The 20,776-nt window shown below is 39.4% G+C and overlaps 1 protein-coding gene across 1 annotated transcript in view; it reads right to left on the bottom strand.

Moving 5' to 3' along the window:
- The window catches only part of GPC6 (glypican 6), a 561,851-nt gene that overhangs the window by 180,759 nt on the left and 360,316 nt on the right, over nucleotides 1-20,776 (bottom strand). The window lies entirely within an intron of this gene.

Consider the following 20,776-nt stretch of genomic DNA (forward strand, 5'->3'; position numbering starts at 1 on the left):
ATCTTAAATTCCATATGCTCAAGTGAAAAACACTGAGAATCCTAACTTATTGGTGCCTGTGTGTTTTGGTAGGACTCACTGTTAGGTTCCCAAAACATTGTGAATATGGCCCTCTATTACAAAACGTCTGTGAATGGGAAGAACCATTACCAAAGAGCTGCAGGAATATGGCAATCATCTTGATGATGAAAATTAATTAAAAATTGATTAGAAAGGAAATGATCTCAAATGTACTACTTTCCTGACTGAATACCAAGTTTATATCAACCCTTCTAGGCACAGATATAAGGAGCTCTGGAAAAAGAAAAAGAAAAAAAAAAGAAAAAGATCATAAGCATAACAGAGTGTTAAAATTGGAGCACTGCTTCCATACCCACGAGATTGCTTTTTCTTTAAAGTATTTCAATTATCCTGACAATAAAAGAAAGACCAGCTACATTAGTATAATATTATTTCCATAACAGTTATCTTCAGTCACTTCTGATCTGACAAATTTCTACATATATTGCACCTAATAAGCTTGTTTTGTTTTTTTCCAACTCCCTTGATGAAGTGTAAATCACACCACAATTGTTTCACTGGAGGCTTGCTATACGCATGATCCTACAGAGCCTGTTGCTAAGACAGAGCATGTGGTGAGGCTCCACTGTGGCAACAACTACCAGCCCATGATATGTTAAAATCCTCAACTCCTCAATGTTAAAGATCACTGCGTCCTAAATAGGGATTCTATAATCTGAACAAACAGAAATCCCCTGCTCTTTCTGGTAGTGGTGCAATATCAGCAATTAGCTGCTGAGCCCCAGACTGCATCCCAGAAGATGAGACGAACAGCTGCTTTGGCTTATTAACAGCCACTGGCTTTATATCATTATGTTTTTAATTTGGGCAGCGTATTGTTTTTAATCCCCCTCCAAGAGACAGAGGAATCTATGAAGATCATCAAGAAAGTTTAGTCATCTCTGCGAGTGCTCCTGAGGAGGTTTTTTTTAACCTTATCAAACCCTACCAGGAGTTTTCTGCAAGGAGCAGCCTCAGACTGCGCTCACAGAAAGCTCGTTTTATTAAGACTCAGTCAGTCAGCATTGTACATGTCACACTGTAAGAAGTCCTGGGTATATCTCCCAAAACAAATGATTCCTGAAAGAATGGTAACAGTGTCTGTATGGAGACATTATGTCAAAAGACTCTATTATAAATGAAGTAAAACTGATGTCGTGTAACAATCAATACACACAGTTAGAGAGATCTGTGCAGGCTTATAATTGTTACAAATTCAATTATTTCAGCAAATGTAAATACAAGAGATAAATATGCTAAACAGTTCAAAATTCTTTGATGAAAGCTAAAACTAATTTGTGTGCTATAATATGCAGTCTTGTTGAATGCAATCTTATGAACTGTAGTAATCTTGACCAGAGTTTAAAGGTATCCAGTCACTGAAATGTTCATTAAGCATTATCTCAAGAGGCAGTTCTTTTTGCTAGAATGATCTTTTTTAATTAGTGAATTACAGAACCACATAAAAAACCTTCAGTTGTCATTGCCTTCTGCTTACACAACATCTTTCTACTGCCTAAGAACAAAATTGCTCTGTAATTATATCCTTGCAAATAAGCAAAAAGTGTACTTCAGGAAAGCTTTAGCAGTTCCTAAGATGGGTCAAAATAAAGATGAAGAATCAAACACCTTACAGGTTAGTATAACCAAGTTTTCTTTTGCATCTTTCGGAATCTTTCAGTGGTAGCTATTTTGTTAGGAAAAACGACATGATCATTGATATCATATGATCTGTGTGAAATCGAGGTGGCCTTCACCAAACAAAACTATCACTCACATACAGCTATGGTTAAAAATCATTAAAAAACTCCGACCCATGGAAGATGGAGAAACAGCCATTCTGGCCAGAAATTGTGCAATTCCACCTGATCAAGCACTGAACATAGGCCTGTCCTAATGCTCTCAGAACAAGAGTAACATATCCCAGCTAGATTTTTATCATGTCTTGTTTGTGGTTAAATCTTCTTTTGACTTGATTAATCATAGCTCAGTGTCAGAATGATTGTCTTTTATACACTTGTTGTCAGATGAGGGAGACAAACCGAGGATATTTTATTGATAATTATCCATTCATCCAATTACTTCTGCCCATTTAGAAAATGGTACAAAACTGACAAAAAATAGTAGCTTCTAGAAGAATATTATTCCCATCTGTTGGTCATGAAAGAGACTGATCTAAACCTGTGTATATTTGAAACTTCTGTCTGCAACAAGAGATTGTAGGTGGGCATGATGTGTAAAGGTCACGAAAGGGTGCATGACGTTTATAGGACGAGGAGGTTAGGAGTACCAGTTAAATATGTGTAAATAGTCATTCTGTCAGTCAATGAGTGTGCAGTAAACAAGGGAGCACAAAATTCCAATATGGCCTTCAGTATAAACAAGTCAGCACTTCTGAAATACTGTTAGCCTGCAGATAAGTAATAGGTGTTTAGCTCAATAGGTTATCTGAATGCAAAAATCCAGCCTGTAATCTTGCCTGCACTACTGACTGTAACAAGGTTTGAGCTGGGCTGTGAATACATCAATACACAGACGCCTGTTGCATCAGAAAAACAAATACATGAGCCAACCAACCAACCAACGCCACAACTCAGATAACAGCCATTTTTTCCATCATTATCAACATACATATGCCTTAACTGAGAAGAGAGTGAAAGAAAATTGGTCACACCAAATTGTTTTCTGTATTACTTCAGAATAAATGCACAGTGACTCCAGAAAAAGACCCCACACCACAAAACAGTTGAGCTGGTGAAGTCAAACGAGAAGCTGATAAAAAATTACATGATCCATAAAACATCCTGAGAAGAAGGTTGAGGGAAGAGAGAAGCAGAGCTCTAGCAGTGTAAAGGGGGAGGCTGAAGAAGCTGGGGACCACACACACTTTTATCGTCTCAGGTTTTACTTCCTGGGGCTGAGTGACAACTTGCAGTGAGAAGTAAGCCTGAGTGTGCCCCACAAAGACACCAGTGCAGAAGTAATACCACCCTAAGCAAGTGGCACTTTTCTTTGCAACTTTGAGCATTCCTCTGCCAAAGACACTTTTCAAAGGAATTGTGTTTTGTTTCTCCTCTTAGAAGTTCAGCGACTCCTCGCAGAAGCAGTCAGCACCAAGATTAGGAGGAAAGGGCCTCAGTTCACTTCAGCTGGTCAATACCTAGATCAGAAACACGTGCACACAGGCAGCTCTTCCTTCTGATCATCTTTGCTTTCATATTTTAATGAGTAATGACTACATGAAGTTTTGAGGATGAAATGTAAATGATATTCTAATAAAAACCATGTCACAGGTCAATAGCTTCATGGACATGGGAAAAAAAATCATTAATTGCTTGACTACTAATGTTTGGTTTGCACTAAATGAGAGTATTTTTGAGGTCAGTTAAAAGCTGCTTCACCTTCACCTTACAAATTCTTTAATTAGTAGCTATATACCCTTATCACAAGTATTTTAAGAGCAGCTTTTTTAGCAGTCTCAGATACTATACTGTTATGCACGGTTATATAAAGGAAACTAGTCTTCCATATAAGACATAATTTCCAGCTCTTTTTGGTCTTCTTATCTGTCACCAGCTGCTGAAGATAATTTAGTGCAAAACACAGATTTACGTTGCAAGTTCTCATCCACTAGTGGCCATTCCCCTAGTTTTCAAGTCTCCAGAAATGACAAAGAGGAAGAGTGGAAAAATCAGTACCTTTTTTGAATTAAAGTTTAAATGTGAAGATATTTTGGATAAACATGGTCTTAACAAACTTACTGTGTGTTTACTGTCATAACAGAATTTGTAATATTTTCCGCATTTGTCCCAAGCACATTCATGGGATTGCAAAGGATTCTTTTAAAGCTGCTTGAATGTTGGGAAGCCTGTAATGACTTCAAGAAATGATACATCAGAGGAAGGGATAGTACTAGTGAACTGGATTTCAAAAAATATTCTCTTCCTCACCTCCTGTATGGCAGCTGCCATGGTATTTCTGGCGTAGCTATGTACAGCTCTTAATTTTCTAAGAGCTTAATAAGTCTTTCGTTAAGAACAACACATACAGCAATGGTAATCTGAACCATTTGATCACCTATGCTGCTTAACAGATAGTTCACTTTCCTGTCTATGATCTGGATTACTCCAACAAGCTGTCCCTAAGACACTGCTGGAGCACTGCTCGAAGGACATTTCATTGTGCTATCCCTTCTGAAAGTCAATACTTTTTGAGACAAAACTGCACCAGAGTTGAGTTTCCTCCATACAGCACTTCTCCAGAGAGCTTTATGCCCTCAAACATCCCCACATGCCAGTTGATATGCCGCTGGTCATGCAAAGCAATCACTTTTCATGCTATAGAATATCACAATGTTTTTATAGAGTCCTCAAATCATATCAGACACTTTGAACTGAGACACACACACACACAATTTGCATCCTAAGGTCAGAGGACCATCAAATGGAGTCCAGAGCCTAATAGTATGTCCTGCAGACAAGGCCTGTCTTCTGTGAATACAGCTACTCTTCAGGAGGGGAAATCCAAGCCAGTCCATGCCACTTGGCCTTCTTTTATTTGGCAGTGATGCTAGGGCCTGAGATAACTCTGCCCCCATTTTAATAGTTAGAGGTTGCTTAATGAGCAGCAACACAGTCCCAGTGAAAATCACAAGGAAATGCTGATCAACTCGATCTCTCCTGTTTTCATATTTAAAGGTATCTCCATTTATTAGGAGAACATTGCAAATACTTTTCTTTGAAGCTGCAGACCTATCACCTACAGCCAGGAGAGGTCTAGTATCAGTGGTTTACTCATGCAGCTTTCCTCTTCCGGGGGTTTCTTGATGTGGAGGTCAGATACAGCTTCTTCAATTCAGAGGGGGAAAAAAGAAAGGGGCTTGCTGTTACTCCTGCTTTTTCCATAATTCTCATGATTGGATCTTTTCAGTGAAACAAACAATTTAATCAAGGCAACTGTTACCTGATGAATCAAGAAGCATGATAGCTAGTAAAGGATGTTTAAACACAGTTATCTATACAGAAAGACATATTCCCTGTTTTTCTTTTCAGACCCTTTCTGCAAATACCTTTACAGCATCTTTCTAGCACAGACTTAGTTACCGTTTCCTCAAATAACCTAAATTTTACTAACTACGTTATACATGACTGGAAAAAAATAGTCTCCTGGGGCAAAACTGGAATTTTCTTGAGTGCAACAGAAGGTCCTTCTAAGAGAATCAAGAAGAGTTAAACTGCAGGCACAGAAGCAATAGCCTTGGTCCCTGCCAATTTAGCAGTATATCCCATCCAATAAATTCTATTTAAACTCAACACAGACTTAATAAAAAAGGTAAATAGTAGTTTAGTACAGGTATTTTAATGGAGCTCTACAGTGATTAAACTTTAAAGGAGTGATTATTTTTGTTTTTATAGTCACAGGAATTGCATTTCTTATTTTATTACAGTAAGTCAAAAAATTAGGAGACAAAGACATTACTTCCAACAGCTAGTGTCCTATGTCTGGAAAGAATCACTATCCCATTAAGGTAATTACCATTCTCATTTGGGATCCTGATAAGCTCTTAAATAGTCTGTCATTAAGATATATACAGCACATCTCTTTAATAAGATCTCTTGATTTGATGAATCCCTTATTAATACCGTCGAATGTCCCAGAAGAACACCTCCATTTTTTGTGAGTGTTCTGTTCAAGATTACTCTGGTGTCATTGACACTGCTTTTGGTATAATTAGGCTTGAATGCGGAGTCCTCTTCTTGAATTTTCAAGACAGTTTAGCAATGGTGTGTATGTACCAATGTTATGCATTTCCCTTTACAGAAGCAGCTGCTAGCATTAAAGTAATGTATTAATTTTTTTTTATTTTAAAGAACAAATTAGTATAGATTCTGATTCATCTATGATTATCCAACAAAGAGAAATTGTATCCAGTTGTTTTTACAGCAAAAGCATGCCACACTTTAAAAATCTCTGCTCTGAAATAACTTGTTTCCAATAGACATATCCTTTTGTTCCTCCTATTCTTCTGTTATACAATAATTGCATTGCAGTGATCTTTTGTAATGAGGAGAATAAAATGCACTAATACTCATTCATCAGGCTGGAGTTTGGATTAAGAACAGGAGGATACCTCCTTTGTTGTCTGGCGGGAGACAACAAAAACAGAATCTGTCCATTGATTAAGCACTGTATCCCAGATACAGCCCTATTCACCCCAAGTTAAAAATGATTGCTTGATTCAGAGGGGGAATGAAAAAGTGAAAGCTTGAATGGATATGCTACTTACAGACATTAAAAAGAGAAGGCCCCTTTGACTCACTGCCACGGCTGTGATGCATGGAAGTGGCAAGCTGTCTGAAAGCTGTCAGACGGACTTGACAGAGCCCATGAATGTTGGTCTTTCCTGAAAATCAGGCTGCTGATGCAGGTACTGGATGCATGTCTTCGTAGCTAAGCAGGCACCAAAATTTGCCTGGCCCTCCCATCCACACGAACTCATCGTCTTTAGAACTGCTATCATTTCAATTCACATGTCCAGCACTCAGCAAGTCCTAAAGAGACTATTAAGAATAGCATGCAGAGCACTGTTGAAAACCTGGCCGCTTATTTGTATACTTTAACAAGACCAGGACTGTTCTAAATACCTCTTTACATTCACCTTGTGAATCAGACTGTCATGCTACATAAACCTTAAAATGCCATTGAAAACAGGGGGAACGTGAGAATTTATAATACCTCCAGGCTATCTGATGACAAAATCTCTCTGGGAAAATACCAGGAAAAAGTGTTCATTTTAGGATGGTTTGCATGGTCTAAGAAGTTTTTATAGTGACTGTGATTTAAAAATGAATTAAAAGTTTCAATGTATTCAAAGCAATTTTAGACACCATTAGTCCAGACAATATTTGTGGTCTTCTGCATGGAAAGGTCTTATTTTCTTATTGCCTGTCATTCAGAGGTACTTTTGCATGCACTGAAAATTTTCCTTATGCTTTCCTTCCTTTTTTTTTTTTACCTACAAAAAAGTTTGCCACCAACAAGAAAAATGTGGACATGTGTCCAACATTTTATCAATATACTTAGGATGAGACTCTTTTCCAATTCTCTTTGAGGTGTGCCCGACATTTGTTCTGTTCATTCTGCATAACTTCCAAAGGGTTAAGACTCATGCAAAAATGGGTAGATAATTCAGAATGTGAAGGAGAAAGACAATCTGCCAATCTGACACAAGTAAAACCTGGAAGAACTGTGTAACTAGGTCACAGTCAACACAGCTGTCCATCACTTCTGTAGCCAAGCAAACACATTTCACGGGCTGAGTGGCAATATCCCCATTCCCATCAAGAGATCTGCTAGGATCCATTGCAAATGGATGTGATGGAAGTCTGCTTTTACTGCAAAGCAGGACCAGTGGCAATCACCACAGTACTGTTGAAACCATTATGAAGGATGGGTTTAGATGATTTCACTAACCCTGAAGCAAGTAAATTATGCTAGACATTCTGATTTCTAAGAGTTCCCAGAGGATGAGTGCCTTAGCTTGTTTTCTCAGGTCTCTAGGTCCCTCTCAAATGAAGAAAAATCCATTCAAATGCTTTATCTGGCAAACGATTAGGGTAGCTTATTGTGTATGAACCGGTTCAACTTTTCTACTAATCAGTGCTATTTGTCCTCCTGAATTCTTTATTATTCCTAAGAATATTGCCATAATGTAGAAGAAAAAATGTAAAAGAGGCAAATTATCACAACTAGTAGTAGAGACAATCTTTGTGATGGAACTTTGTCCATCCAGTAATTCATCTGCAAAATCTCATACTAAATCAGGATGGGATTACTCAGTTGTTTAAAAAAACCTCGTGCTTTCATATTGCTGGGTTTAGTCTGAGCATTCACTCTTTTCCTGTTGTACTTCTGGGTTCTCTTTTTACTTCCATCAGCCATATCAGAACAGCAACAAAGATATTAAAAAGTTGCATTTTTAAATGAAAGCTCCAGTATACCTTTTTTCCCTCAATTAATTCAAACCATATCAAAGTGTAAATAGTGCATGTGATAGAAAAAAGTCACCTCCAAACATTTTGCTGTCTCATTTCTTTAAAACATTGTATGATTTTCCAAATTTATTAAAGATATGTCTTTTATCTCTATGATTAATGCATGGACATGAAATGGTATACAATAAGTGCATATATATATAATTTATATTGTGCTGTACAGATTTCCTCTCTTTTGCTGAGGCTGCAGATTGGACTGCAGGTACACTGTCCCGACTGCTTAAACAAATTAGTAAATTAGTCTGGTACCAATTTGTCTCAGAACAGGACAGCTTTTAAAAGGAAAAAAAAGAAATGCAGGAGTGAAAGTACCCAAGGACCATCAGGAAATAGTAATAAATATACTTCTTTCTTATTTAGTTAAATAGCTAATTGTCCTGGGTCTGGCTGGGATGGAGCTAACTTTCTTGGTAGCAGCCTGTATGATGCTGCATTTTGGATTTGAGACAACAACAGTGTTGATAACACACCAGTGTTTCGGCTATTGCTGAACAGTGCCTGCACAGCATCGAGGCTTTCTCCATTGCTCAGTCTGCCCCTCAGTGAGTAGGCTGGGGGTGGGCAAGAAGTTAGGAGGGGACACAGCCAAGACAGCTGACCTGAACTGACCAAAGGGATATCCCATACCGTATGACATTGTGCTCAGCAATAAAACTGGGGGGGGGTTTGTCTTCCAAGGTAGCCATTGCTTGGAGACTGGCTGGCACCAGTCTGCCTGTGGGAGGTGGTGAGTGATGTGGCCACCCACAGATGGCACCAACTGTGGGTTTTTTTCCCTCTTTCCTTCACTGTCTTTATCTTGACCCAAAAATTTTCTCGCTTTTGCTCTTCCAATTCTCCCCCATGTCCTGCTGCGGGGGGAGTGAATGAGCTGCTGTGTGGGTGCTTAGCTGCTGGCCAGAGTCAACCCACAACATGAATTAATATTAAACTAGGGATCCAATAAATGAAAATCATGTTTTTTAATGGAGTCACAAAATTTCTTAAGGGATAGCTCTTTTTTCAAACACATTTGACCTATAAATTTTAGGACTCTAAAAGTAAAATAAATACAGTTAAAACTCCTGCATCTTGAGAACGGTAAAGGAAATTAAAAGTTCAGGTTCAGTTTGACAAACCATTCACAATTTGCAATACTGGATCTGTGAACCCACTTCTTTTTAATTAAAATGGGCATTTCAACATTAAATAAAAGCTCTACTGGGAAGAGTTCATGGAGTGCTGACAGTATACCTTTGAAAAGGATTAATTTACAGGTGAAAGGATAAATATGTATTAGAACTAAGGAAAGGGAGCCAGGGATGGAAAGAGAAATGTTGCCAAAGCTATACTGTGTTTCAATTATAGTAACCTAACAACTCTATTCCCTTTAGTCCAACTCTCTGTGCTAGACTTAGTTTATTCCTACTGGAAAAATAAGTATTACAGTTTCTCGTGTGATAAAGTGGTGTCATGTTACTAGGACCTTTATAAACATTACAGCACTTTACTTCATTTTGGACTGGACTTTTAAACAAACTTCTCCATGTTGGTCGGAGGCCCTAGCAAGTATTAGTTGACAGTCATGAAGCACCAGATGTTACCAGAGCTTTGATTTTGGCTTCAACAGCTTGTCAATATACACTTTTGATGCTGCCAGTACTCCTGCTTTTTCCAGCAATTCAAAAACATTCATGTCTACTGGCACTTCAAAAAAATGTGCACAGTCACAGCTACAATTTGGTTTGAGGAAAATACTGGTTGGGATATTGGCCACTTTTCTAAGTTAAGAAACACTGTTTGCTTTTAGAAAACCTGGAAGTGTTAGGCCTCCCTCCCCCAAGAGCAAAGCTTTGTTTTCCAGTTTGAAGTGAAGTTGATTAATGCACGTTAACAAACACACGTTTTAATCTGTGAAGCCATTATACAGATGTTTGCAGCTGAAGGAAGTATTCTTTGGACACACCTTGATTAAGATACAGAGTCTATCCCAATGATTGTCTTTAAGTAATTAAATATGAGAAACCTATTCCAAGTTTGTCACCTAGAGCTCGTGAGTGTTTTACAGCCGGAGAAAGGATAGGAGGAGTTTTCCACCAAAAAACTTTTCTTTCTTCAGTTTTCCATACCGAGACGGTCCAAAACTTAGCTTGGACAATGGTCTTAATTTCTGTGACTATGAAAGGAAATATGAGCTATGTTTGCCAGTGATTGTAGGAGACTGGTTCCATAACTCAGCGGTCCCTTCCAGAAATGTATTAAAAATTATTTTTATTTGTTTTACAGATATGAAAAGGGCAAGTGGAGACGGTCGTAGAACATCTGCAAGCGAAGTGAAAATGAAAAAAAAAACAAAAAAGGAGAGAAAGTGACCATTCTGGAAAGGATAGTAAATAGAGAACTAGTAGCGATACAAAGTAGGTATGCAACACCAGCAGTACTGGAAAGTGGGGTTTACAACTTTCCAAAGCAATGAAAACAAATGAGCCAGAGAGGCTCCATTCCAAGAAAGAGAAGCCTGATCTAACAAACCATTTCATAGAATCATTTAGGTTGGAAAAGACCCTTAAGATCATCAAGTCCAACCGTAAACCTAACACAGCCAAGTCCACCACTAAACCATGTCCCTAAGCGCCACATCTACATGTCTTTTAAATACTTCCAGGGAGGGTGACTCAACCACTTCCCTGAGCAGCCTCTTCCAATGCTTGATAACCCTTTTGGTGAAGAAAATTTTCCTAATATCCAATCTAAACCTCCCCTGGCACAGCTTGAGGCCACTTTCTCTCGTCCTACCGCTTGTTACTTGGGAGAAGAGACCGACACCCACCTCGCTACAACCTCCTTTCAGGTAGTTGTAAAGAGCAATAAGGTCTCCCCTGAGCCTCTTTTCTCCAGACTGAACAACCCCAGTTCCCTCAGCCGCTCTTCATAGGACTTGTTCTCTAGACCCTTCACTAGCTTTTTTGCCCTTCTTTGGATGCACTTGCCCTTCTTTGGACACGCTTAGTTTTAAACCTAAGGGACAGCTTTGTGACTTTGCTAGAAGGATACTTATGTTTACTGCTCAGGTCTATGCTGGACCTAGGAAAGTGGTAGCATCTGAAGGATCCAGCCCCTCTCAAGCTGCATCAGTGTGCAGCACAGCCCCAAGTAACAAATCCTTTTGCCTCTCTCTTTCTGAGCCCTTCCACCCACATTTGTGTCTACCACTTCTCAGTGCTTCCCCTTTATGATTATTAGCACTCCTTCTTCCCACTTTACTGTCTGTCATTTATTGGTGGCACCAGAGAAAACAGCCTGGTGGGAGTTTTGCTTATACCATCATTTAATTTTACTTTTCCTTACTTATTCTAGAGGTAGTGTCAAGCATCTGCAGGATATAAGATGTATTTTTAGCTTTCACACAAACGGCTGAAAAGGATAAATGAAAGTATACCATCAACTCAAGTTGTGATGTACCAACCTGCACTACCACCTGAAAAAAAAGGCTCTCCTCCCTGCAGAGTGTTCACATTTATGTGTGTTGATTCTAAAATCTCTCTGCAGCTCTCCACAGGCATGGTTCTGCGTGCTTATTTTCTGCTTATGTAGAACTACGTTATGAAGTATTAAAGCTGCAAAGGCAAGAACTTGAAAATCAGGAAATTTCATAATTTAGGTTACACATAAGACCTTAAATCTACTGCTGCCCTCTGTGCACGTGTGGTATGACCACCTTTAATGCCATGCCCACATATTATTTTTCCCAAAGAAGGCCTGTTTCATCTAATGTGCACAATGGATAATGCTCAAGATATTCCCTCAGGAAGTGGTTTAATATTTTTGTGAAATTATAATTCAGTCTTTTACAAGCTTTTCAGTACATGACTCAAGAACCTGGAAGCCTGTGACCAATCATTTCATCTCCAATATTACATTATGTATTGCACAGCTGGAGAAACAGAGACAAAGTCTTTCGAGGGCAACATATGGGCTCAGCAGTAAATGAAGGGTTATAATTTAGGATCACCTGACTGCCGGGCATGTGTTCAGACATGATACATTTCTTTCAAATGTGATGAACGTAAGGATATTCAAACCAGGTCAGACTATAAACCAGCATCCTGTCTCTGACCTTGGGGAGCCAACAGGAAAGTCTAAGGATAAGACAAGCCTGTAGTGGTATAAATATATCATATTTGTAAGTATTGTAATATTTTCTGGATAATCTTTCAGCCTCTGACTCTGGGACTTCCTGATCTATAAGTAGTGGGTTTTTTTACTTAATAGCCATCAATTTTCTTCTATGAATTGTGGTGTTCAATGATCCTGGTGTTCTTTGTAACATGCGATATCTTAGGCTCTAGCAAGGTGAGCTAATTTGTGCATGGTCTTTATTTTTGTTGTAAAACCCTGGAGATATCACAATAAGTACCTGGGAGATGAGGACACAATGTGGCAACCTGTAAAAATGCTGGTTTACATGATTTCAGGGCAGGATGATGGGGAAATTGTCACCTGCAGATAAATGAAAATTTTCGGTGAGTTTCCAGAGGTGACTGGAAAGAAAGACTTTGGTGAAACTGAGATCAAAATCTGTATTAACCATGAAACCATGTGTGCTGAATCTTTTTCAAATTATAAACTTGATCCAGTGTTCTGGTACCTTGCACAGGGAACATTCAGCTAAAGTTACTGGGATAGAAACAAACACCTGAAAAGGGACCAACCTAGAACCTATACCTAAGACTACCTTCTGTCATTTGGTGCCTCTTTATCCGGGACCATAAGATCAGTTTGGGTCTGGACATTAGATATCAACATTCATTCAGCATTAAGTCATACTTTTGGTTGGGGATTGTTAGCTGGGACATAACTTTACTGAATGCAAATTGCTGCCGTCACATGAATGCATAGAATCACAGAATCATTTAGGTTGGAAAAGACCCTTAAGATCATTGACTCCAACTGTTAACCCAGCACTGCCAAGTCCACCACTAAACCATGTCCTTAAGCGCCATATCTACGCATTTTTTAAATACCTCCAGGGATGGTGACTCCACCACTTCCCTGGGCAGTGTGTTCCAGTGCTTGATAACCCAACCCAAATGATAATACTTTTCAGTATTCAGCTAACTAAATCCTCTCAGAAGAGCTCTGATGTATCAAAATCTGTGAGTTAGTGCAACTATTACAACACACATACATTTAGCACACCTGCTCAAAGAGTTTCTTTCCTTTAAATTACTTACTGAGTTTTGTATTGAACCTTTCCCAACTGCTAAAGCAAATGAAGCAGGGCTGCTACAGACTGTCACTGGTCATATTGGCTCCTAGAATCTCCTTCTTTTCTGGAGCACCACCCATCCTCTGAATGGCAAGAGACGCTGTTTTGGAAAAAATATGTGATGAAAAAAGGTGGGAAAATTCAGATGGTATGAATAACTTTCATTCTGGCAACTGCCACCTGACATTTCTCATTTTGCAACTTGCAAAATGTCTTTTATGTTTCTTATATTTAGTTGCTTCTTTTTCAAATAAGAAGAACAAAGGTGAATGCAAACTCTCTTATGTTCAACCACAATGGCATTCAATTGTGTACCAGTTAAAAAGTGTTTGGACTGTAAACCATGGACCTGGCACTATTGTATTTTCAGTATTGCAGACAATGACCTCCTCATCTTGTTTACCAGTTTTCTTTTATGGGAAACTGAAACATGCAACAAAATGTTTTTATTTTCACGCAATACTTATTTTGTACTGCTGAAAAAATAAGCAATGTAATAAGGGATGACGTGCCAAGCACTTATAATGCTTCCTGCCACGGTATTTCAAACAAATGTGTTAATCCATGCTAATCTGGTTCAGTGCTTTGAAAACTATTATATGTTTTTTACAGCCCACTTGCCATCCCTGCTAGTTTTACAAACGTCCTCCATTGCATACATGTTTTTATTTTATTGCACCTGTAGGCAAATTTAAAGCAAATAAAAAGATATAATTATGTTTGATTAAGGTAGCTCAGTGGTATATTTGTGTCATCCAGTTCAGTGTCTGTAATTTTTTTTTTCAGTTTCATTGAAGTATGTACAAGGGATAAATAGATCTCAGAAGGTGCTGTGTGTTCTACTCTGTTCTGTGTTGAACTCTACTTTGTTCAATTTAACAGAAACAATTGCAGTATTATAGAAAAATGGGAGAGACGTGGGACACCTCCAGTGGGTGATTCCCCAAGACTTGAATTACCTCTCAGAGATGCCCATCTGTCTCCATTGATTATACAGAACATTTAGGAAGACTACAAGCTAAAATAGACTCATCAGCTTTGTACCTATATTGGGTGTAGGTGCCAAAGTGGTGGTGGTGGTGGGGGCGGCCGGGGGGGCCTCTGTGGGAAGTGGCCAGGGGCTGCCCCATGCCAGACACAGTCATCTCCAACCGACCCACTGCAGGGCACAGCTGAACCCCCTCAGCCATGATGGTGGCACCTTGGGGAAAGCATATTTAAGAAAGGATAAAAATGCCAGACAGGCAGAGGAAGAGGGAAAAACAGAGTGAGGAAACAGCCCTGCAGATGCCAAGGCCACAGAAGCAGGATGGGGAGGAGGTGCTCCAGGTGCTGGAGCAGAGAGTCCTGTGCAGCCCGTGGGGGACCCATGCTGGAGCAGGCTTTTTCCTGAAGGACTGCAGCCTGTCAAAAGCCCACACCGGAGCAGGGAAAACACGTGAGAGGGAAGTAGGGGCAGAGATAAATCATTTTGCACTGACCATACTCCCTCCCCACTACCCCTGTGCTGCTCAGGGGGGAATAGAGGAGTTTGGAGTCTGGAGTGAAGCTGAACACGGGAAAGGGGGAAAGAAGATGTTGTTTTAATGTTTTTGTTTCTCACTACTCAAATCTATTTTAATTGTTAATAAATTAAATTAAATTTCCACAAGTTGAGTCTGTTTTGCCCGCAACAGTAATTGGTAAGCAATCTCCCTCTCTTTATCATCAGCTTTCTCATCCCTCCCCTGCTGAGGAGGGGGAGTTAGCAGGCAGCTGGGTGGGGGTCTGGCTGCTGGCCAAGGTTAATCCACCACATTACCTAAACTTAAAAGGAATGATATCAAGTTGGAAATGGGGAAGAGGAGTCATGCCAACATCCAATTTATGAAAAGCATTTGCATTATTTGTCTGAAAAGAAAAACTCTGTGCCTAAGACTAAGGCATGCACTGCATCATTTTACTATTATTTCTGATTCAACTACTGTTAGGAAATAGGGCAATCCTTTACTTCTGATAAGACATCTACATTTTCCATTAAACCCTTTCTTGTGACATCCCACTGAACATCAGATATGCCACCGACCAAAGCTGCAATACAGGTTTGCATGAAATCATAAAGCTAGAAGATTGACTCTGTCAGTTCCTTAGTGTTCGAATTTTCTTGAAAAACATGATCCTGTCTACTAGTACATAAACATTAGTTATAGCATATTAGCAGAAGAAGCCAAAAATGAGTTTGTGGCATAGTTAGGCAAATTCTATTTAGAATACATGCTGGCCTTGAAATTTTACAGTCTAGGTAACTAAGACCGAACCAGTAGGACAGCAAAGATCACTAATGTAACCACAGACTTAAATCAACAATGCTGGAAAACCAAAACAAGACCCTAGCTGTAGTCTAGGTCACTGTTGCTCTCCAGGTTTCCAAACTAGATGTCTCTGTTTTCCCTTTAGTAATGATATATGCTCTTCTACCAATATCTGTACAAGATAAAAGGCATAGTGTCTTTGGAACTGCGGTGTGTTAATGGATGTGCAATTAATCTAGTCAGGTTTCCTTCCCCTAACTTTTCTTGATAACCTTGACGAAACATATTGTCACTGTTACGTTCCCCTGACTGTCTGTCTCATTAAGTATGTACTGAGTAACAAGTGACAGCACTGTGCTACCTAAGATATGCTTTATGGTGTAAACACATGAACATTGAAACAAGCCATTTTAAGTACTCCAGAAACAGTTATTTCCTTTACGTATTTACTTTTAATCAAAGATGCATCCACTTACAAGGACATTTATCATCATGATCATCGTTCTACTGGCAAGGAAATCCCTCACTGTGAGAACTGTACCCTCACTAATCGGTTCCTCTCAGGAAAATTCAAGGAAAGATTACTGGAAATAGATAGAAAATTAATTCCTTATCATGTATAAATTTTAATAATTTCAAAAATTTCATCAATCCATATTGGGATCGTCCTGAAACTTCATGTCACTTTTCACCAACAAAGAAAAAGAACAAAATCACCATGTTATTAAGTGCCTCTTACAAATGATAGACTTCAGTTCAGTCCCCCACATCTGATGTGAGTGCCTTTATCAGAATAGATACTAGTACAGTTTCATGGAAGCTTGCACCTTCCCACAAAAGATTTCAGTTGTGATGAACTAATGTACCTTGATTATAAAAAAAAAATGTGTCCAAGCTGTATGAATTTTCCAATTCTCAACTGTCTATAGTAAGAAATGAGTCTGTGGGGTGCTACAATGGACAAGATGGGGTTGCATGTGTTCTGCCTCGCCGCGGATTCACTTTCTGGGGAAGGCGGGTCTTCCTGCAGTCCCTTCTGTGGCAAGGATGGAGAATCAAAGATCCTTGCTCCCCAGTGTTTCCACAAGCCTAGCTTTAGGTCAGCATTTCTCATGCCTGATCTTGGGATCAGTTTTGCCTTGAGAATGGAAACAGGACTGCTAACACTTGATATCGTTTCTTTTAAAATAAGTAACCTATCTGCAATGGCATAAGGCTTTGTAAGAGAAGCAAGCGCAGATAAAATGTTTCTTAAGATAGTCTACCTAAATCTTCCATTCCATGCAAGGGCCAGACTGATCTTAGTTATTTGTTCTCAGCCAGTTTTCCAGCTGGCTTTATACTGTGAGACTAAAGTTTACAGATTTTATGTTGGTAAAGTTTGTCGCTATTGTGAAGTTACATTGACATTTGTCTTATTAAGTGGTATGCACAGCCTGTGCTTTATGACATATATAAGTGTATGTATCAACATATGGCTAGAATCAGTAATCGGATAGAGTGCTATAAGGGTTTTATTGCCAGTACACCACTTGTGAGTTATGCAGGTCATCCCAAACAAGTGGCAAAACAACTTTTACAGCAACATGCGCTGTTATATTTCAGTCATGCCACACAGAGTGTATCACAGCAACAGCATTAAAAAAAAAAATTTAGCAAGCTTTTAAAATAAAATGTTGTTATTGAAACTGCTTTTATGTGACCCTCCACCTACAAAGTGAGTTGCCTTTGTTGCCCATAAATCCCAAAGATTTAGGGAACTCTTTGCCTTGGTTACACTATGCACATATTTAGTGCACATATTTAGTGAAACTATAATGCTGTCTGCTTCTTTTTATGTTCACTACCTTATCTTTGTTACACAGTTTAGCTTTTAAGATGTGTAATTATTTATCCGTATTCTTAATGAGAGAAAATTATACTTTGATTCCTCACAAATCGAAATTACTTTTTCTGCCGCACTATTATTTGTAGTTAGGCTTTAAATTTCACTTGCTGCCTTGAGCTAAGATATATGTGAAAGGAGGTGCAAGGTCATCTACACAGGATATTAACATTTATACAAAACAGGAACCAATTCTACCTATATCACACTACGCTTCATCCTATGGTATTAATAAACCCTGCTTGCACACTGTAGTTATATCAAAACCTATTAAAATGCCAGGGATCACGTATTCAAACAGGGCTTTTATGGTTAACCAGGAAATTTAACATTGATTATACTGCATGTGCTTTTAAATAAAGTAAACGAAATTTGCCCACTTGAGTCATGATCAATCCCTTTGGGACAGTGAGGGGAATTAACATATTTAATTACCCTGCGATGGATTCTTTTTTCACTTGCCTAATATTTAAGACATACTGTATTACTGCAAAAGGTGACTACCTGCTTTATGAACTGCACAAGAATCCTGGTGTTCTTGTGAGGAGGTGGACTACTTTTACTTCATGCTGCTATAGGATGATGAATATTTTCTTCTACCTGTTCAAAAACATTTGATACCTAGATTATGCACTTCAAGTGGGAACATGTCCAAAAATACGTTGTCACTAGTAGGCAATGAGGTGCAAGGTTGATTAAGGAACAGGCACACTCTTAGGAATGCAGTTCCAGGCTTCCAATTTTATCCCCCCTCCCCAGATCCAACCCTCATTTGGATTTTTGGTAAAGCTGCAACTGTTGCAGTAATGCCTCTCTGTCTGCACCTATGGAGGTGTACAGAAGAAAACCCAAGACCAGGACCAAGGCCAAATTAACCTCCTAAGACCAGGACCAAAGCCAAATTCACCTCCTCTCCACATTACGTGCTGCGGGAGTGTCTTCAGGGCTGCCTTTGGGATAACCAGGATAGTTCTTGTGAAAAACTTCACGTATCCCCTAAAAACACACACTCAGTAAGTACGTGGGTGATCCCAGAGCACTGAGCAGCATCTGCCTATTTGCTTTTGCAGTGATCTTATATGATCAATGCTGGATGGAAAAGACGGTCCACAGTCCTTCCTAGAAAGGCAGATGTATCACCTTAGGAAGAAGCTGAGAATCTGTAACACAGTCTGTGCATCAGGAATGGGCTTTCATCCAGCCCAGGAGTCAGCAGCTCAGCTACAACGTAGATGCGGAGGCAGTTCATGACACCACAGCCCTGAGACGTACGAGTGTGCCAATTCAGCCCATGGCCCTGCTACCTCTGGATCTCACTGCAGACCCTGCTCCTCCAGAGAGCTTTCTGTATTGAGCCCTTGGTCATGGCTTCTGGTCCTGTTTTTCAGTTTTTTCTCCCCACTCCGGTTCAAAATGAGGGAAACTGTCTTTTCCCTTTTATGAACTTTTCTGTTATGTGAATACCTCATCTATACTCTGTATGGAATTTCTTAAACAAGGAGAAGGAATTGGAGTTTTTTGTTGGTGATTGTTTCTGGATTATTCATTACCTTTAATTACCATGTAACACCAAGATTAAAATGCATTCTAAAACTTGACACTTCAACCTTATTAACTTACAACAAGAGTACAGTAGTTTCTAACAATACTATTTATCAAAGGTAAACCGCTTATTAAGACCTTCTAATTATTAAGGTAGTGTAATCAGTCTTCAGTAAAATTCCATTATAGAGATATAAGCCCTTGAGAAAATTGCTCGTGACTCTTATGAGCTTGACCAATTCTGAAATGTATAAGAAATCTCTTTTCTCCCACCATGAGTTACCTATATTCAAATTTGCTACTTTGACACTTTAGAAAGAAAGGCTTTTGGTTGGTTGTTGATATGTCAGTGGAGTGTTTTAATCATCTTGTAAATGCTGTTGTTCTTATCATTCATTTTTTGTAACAATTTTATTCCACAAGCAGATAATTCAATGATAGAGAAGATAATTCATAAATCCATTAGAGGGCACAATCTTTTCCCCAATGTGTTTACTGTCTAAATAGTTTAGAAATACTATTCTCCCTCTAATTTACCTCTTTACTGCATCACCTGGGTGTCATCCTCCTCATGCTACTTATTCTGCTCCTGTTTTCAGTACGCGGATGGACTTTGTATTTCTTAGGTCCATCCACACATTCTGTATAAGCCTCAATCTCACCCACATTTTGAAATTTTCACGTCTTACCCTATATGTTCATTTTGGCTATATCTATATTGTTGGACTGGAAATGCTTTCCATCTCCAGGTGTATGACTTAGTTGCTAATACTGTGGTGGGATGCAACCTGGGCTTGCAGCACTGTCCCCTCCTCACTCTCAGAGCCGTGTGCTCTGACCTGCCTCCCAGGCTGCTTGGTCCCCCCCGGCTGTGGGACACGGGCGTATTTGCCCTCCCCACAGTATAGGCATAGACTCGATCACTTAGCTCACCTCCTCTCTTCTTTTCCCATCTGCCAGACAAGGTCATTGCTCATCTTAAGATACACAAAGGAAGCGAGGATTATCACTATCACCAAACAGGGATCCCATCTTTGAATGTGTTTCAAGCTCAAGGCAAGGTTGCTCTTTATGAACTTGCTCTACTTTGCCTAGCTGACTCTCTCAGGGCCATGTTGCAGCCCAAGACAATAGAGATACACAAAGGTAAAAAGACACCGCTACACACTAGGCTTCTTGGTTGATGCGTTACTGCTTGTCTATGTCACAGAGAGACAAGGGAAGCTCATTTTGTAGTCTTTCCCATGTGAAAAGAAAGTAGCAGACTTTTTGCTCTTAAAAAATTCTTTCCGGGAGAAAGAGTAGAAGTAACCTGTCCTGCCTACAAAAGATGGAAATAAGCAGAGTTAATTCCAAACAAAGCAGTGAGTTCCTTTATCCCAGCCAAACCGTGACCTTCAGAATCACAGCTACTCTTTTAAAGATTTGTTCAGCACCCTGACAGGTTATTCAACACTAAGCTAAAATGCTTGCTTTCAATTTCTGTTGTTTTTCTCCCATTATCTAAATTAGACTGTATTTCTCTCACTTTACAACAGCGTTCAGAGCATGTCCTCATCTATACCCGCTATTTACCACATCATTCTGCATTTCTCCACCTGTCCTGGTTTCAGCTGGGACAGAGTTAATTTTCTCCCTAGTAGCTGGCACAGTGCTGCGTTTTGGATTTAGGGGGGGGGGGGGGGGGGGGGGGGGG

The sequence above is a fragment of the Pygoscelis adeliae genome, unplaced genomic scaffold (genome assembly GCF_000699105.1).
Source record: "Pygoscelis adeliae isolate BGI_AS28 unplaced genomic scaffold, ASM69910v1 Scaffold56, whole genome shotgun sequence".
Classification (NCBI taxonomy): domain Eukaryota; kingdom Metazoa; phylum Chordata; class Aves; order Sphenisciformes; family Spheniscidae; genus Pygoscelis; species Pygoscelis adeliae.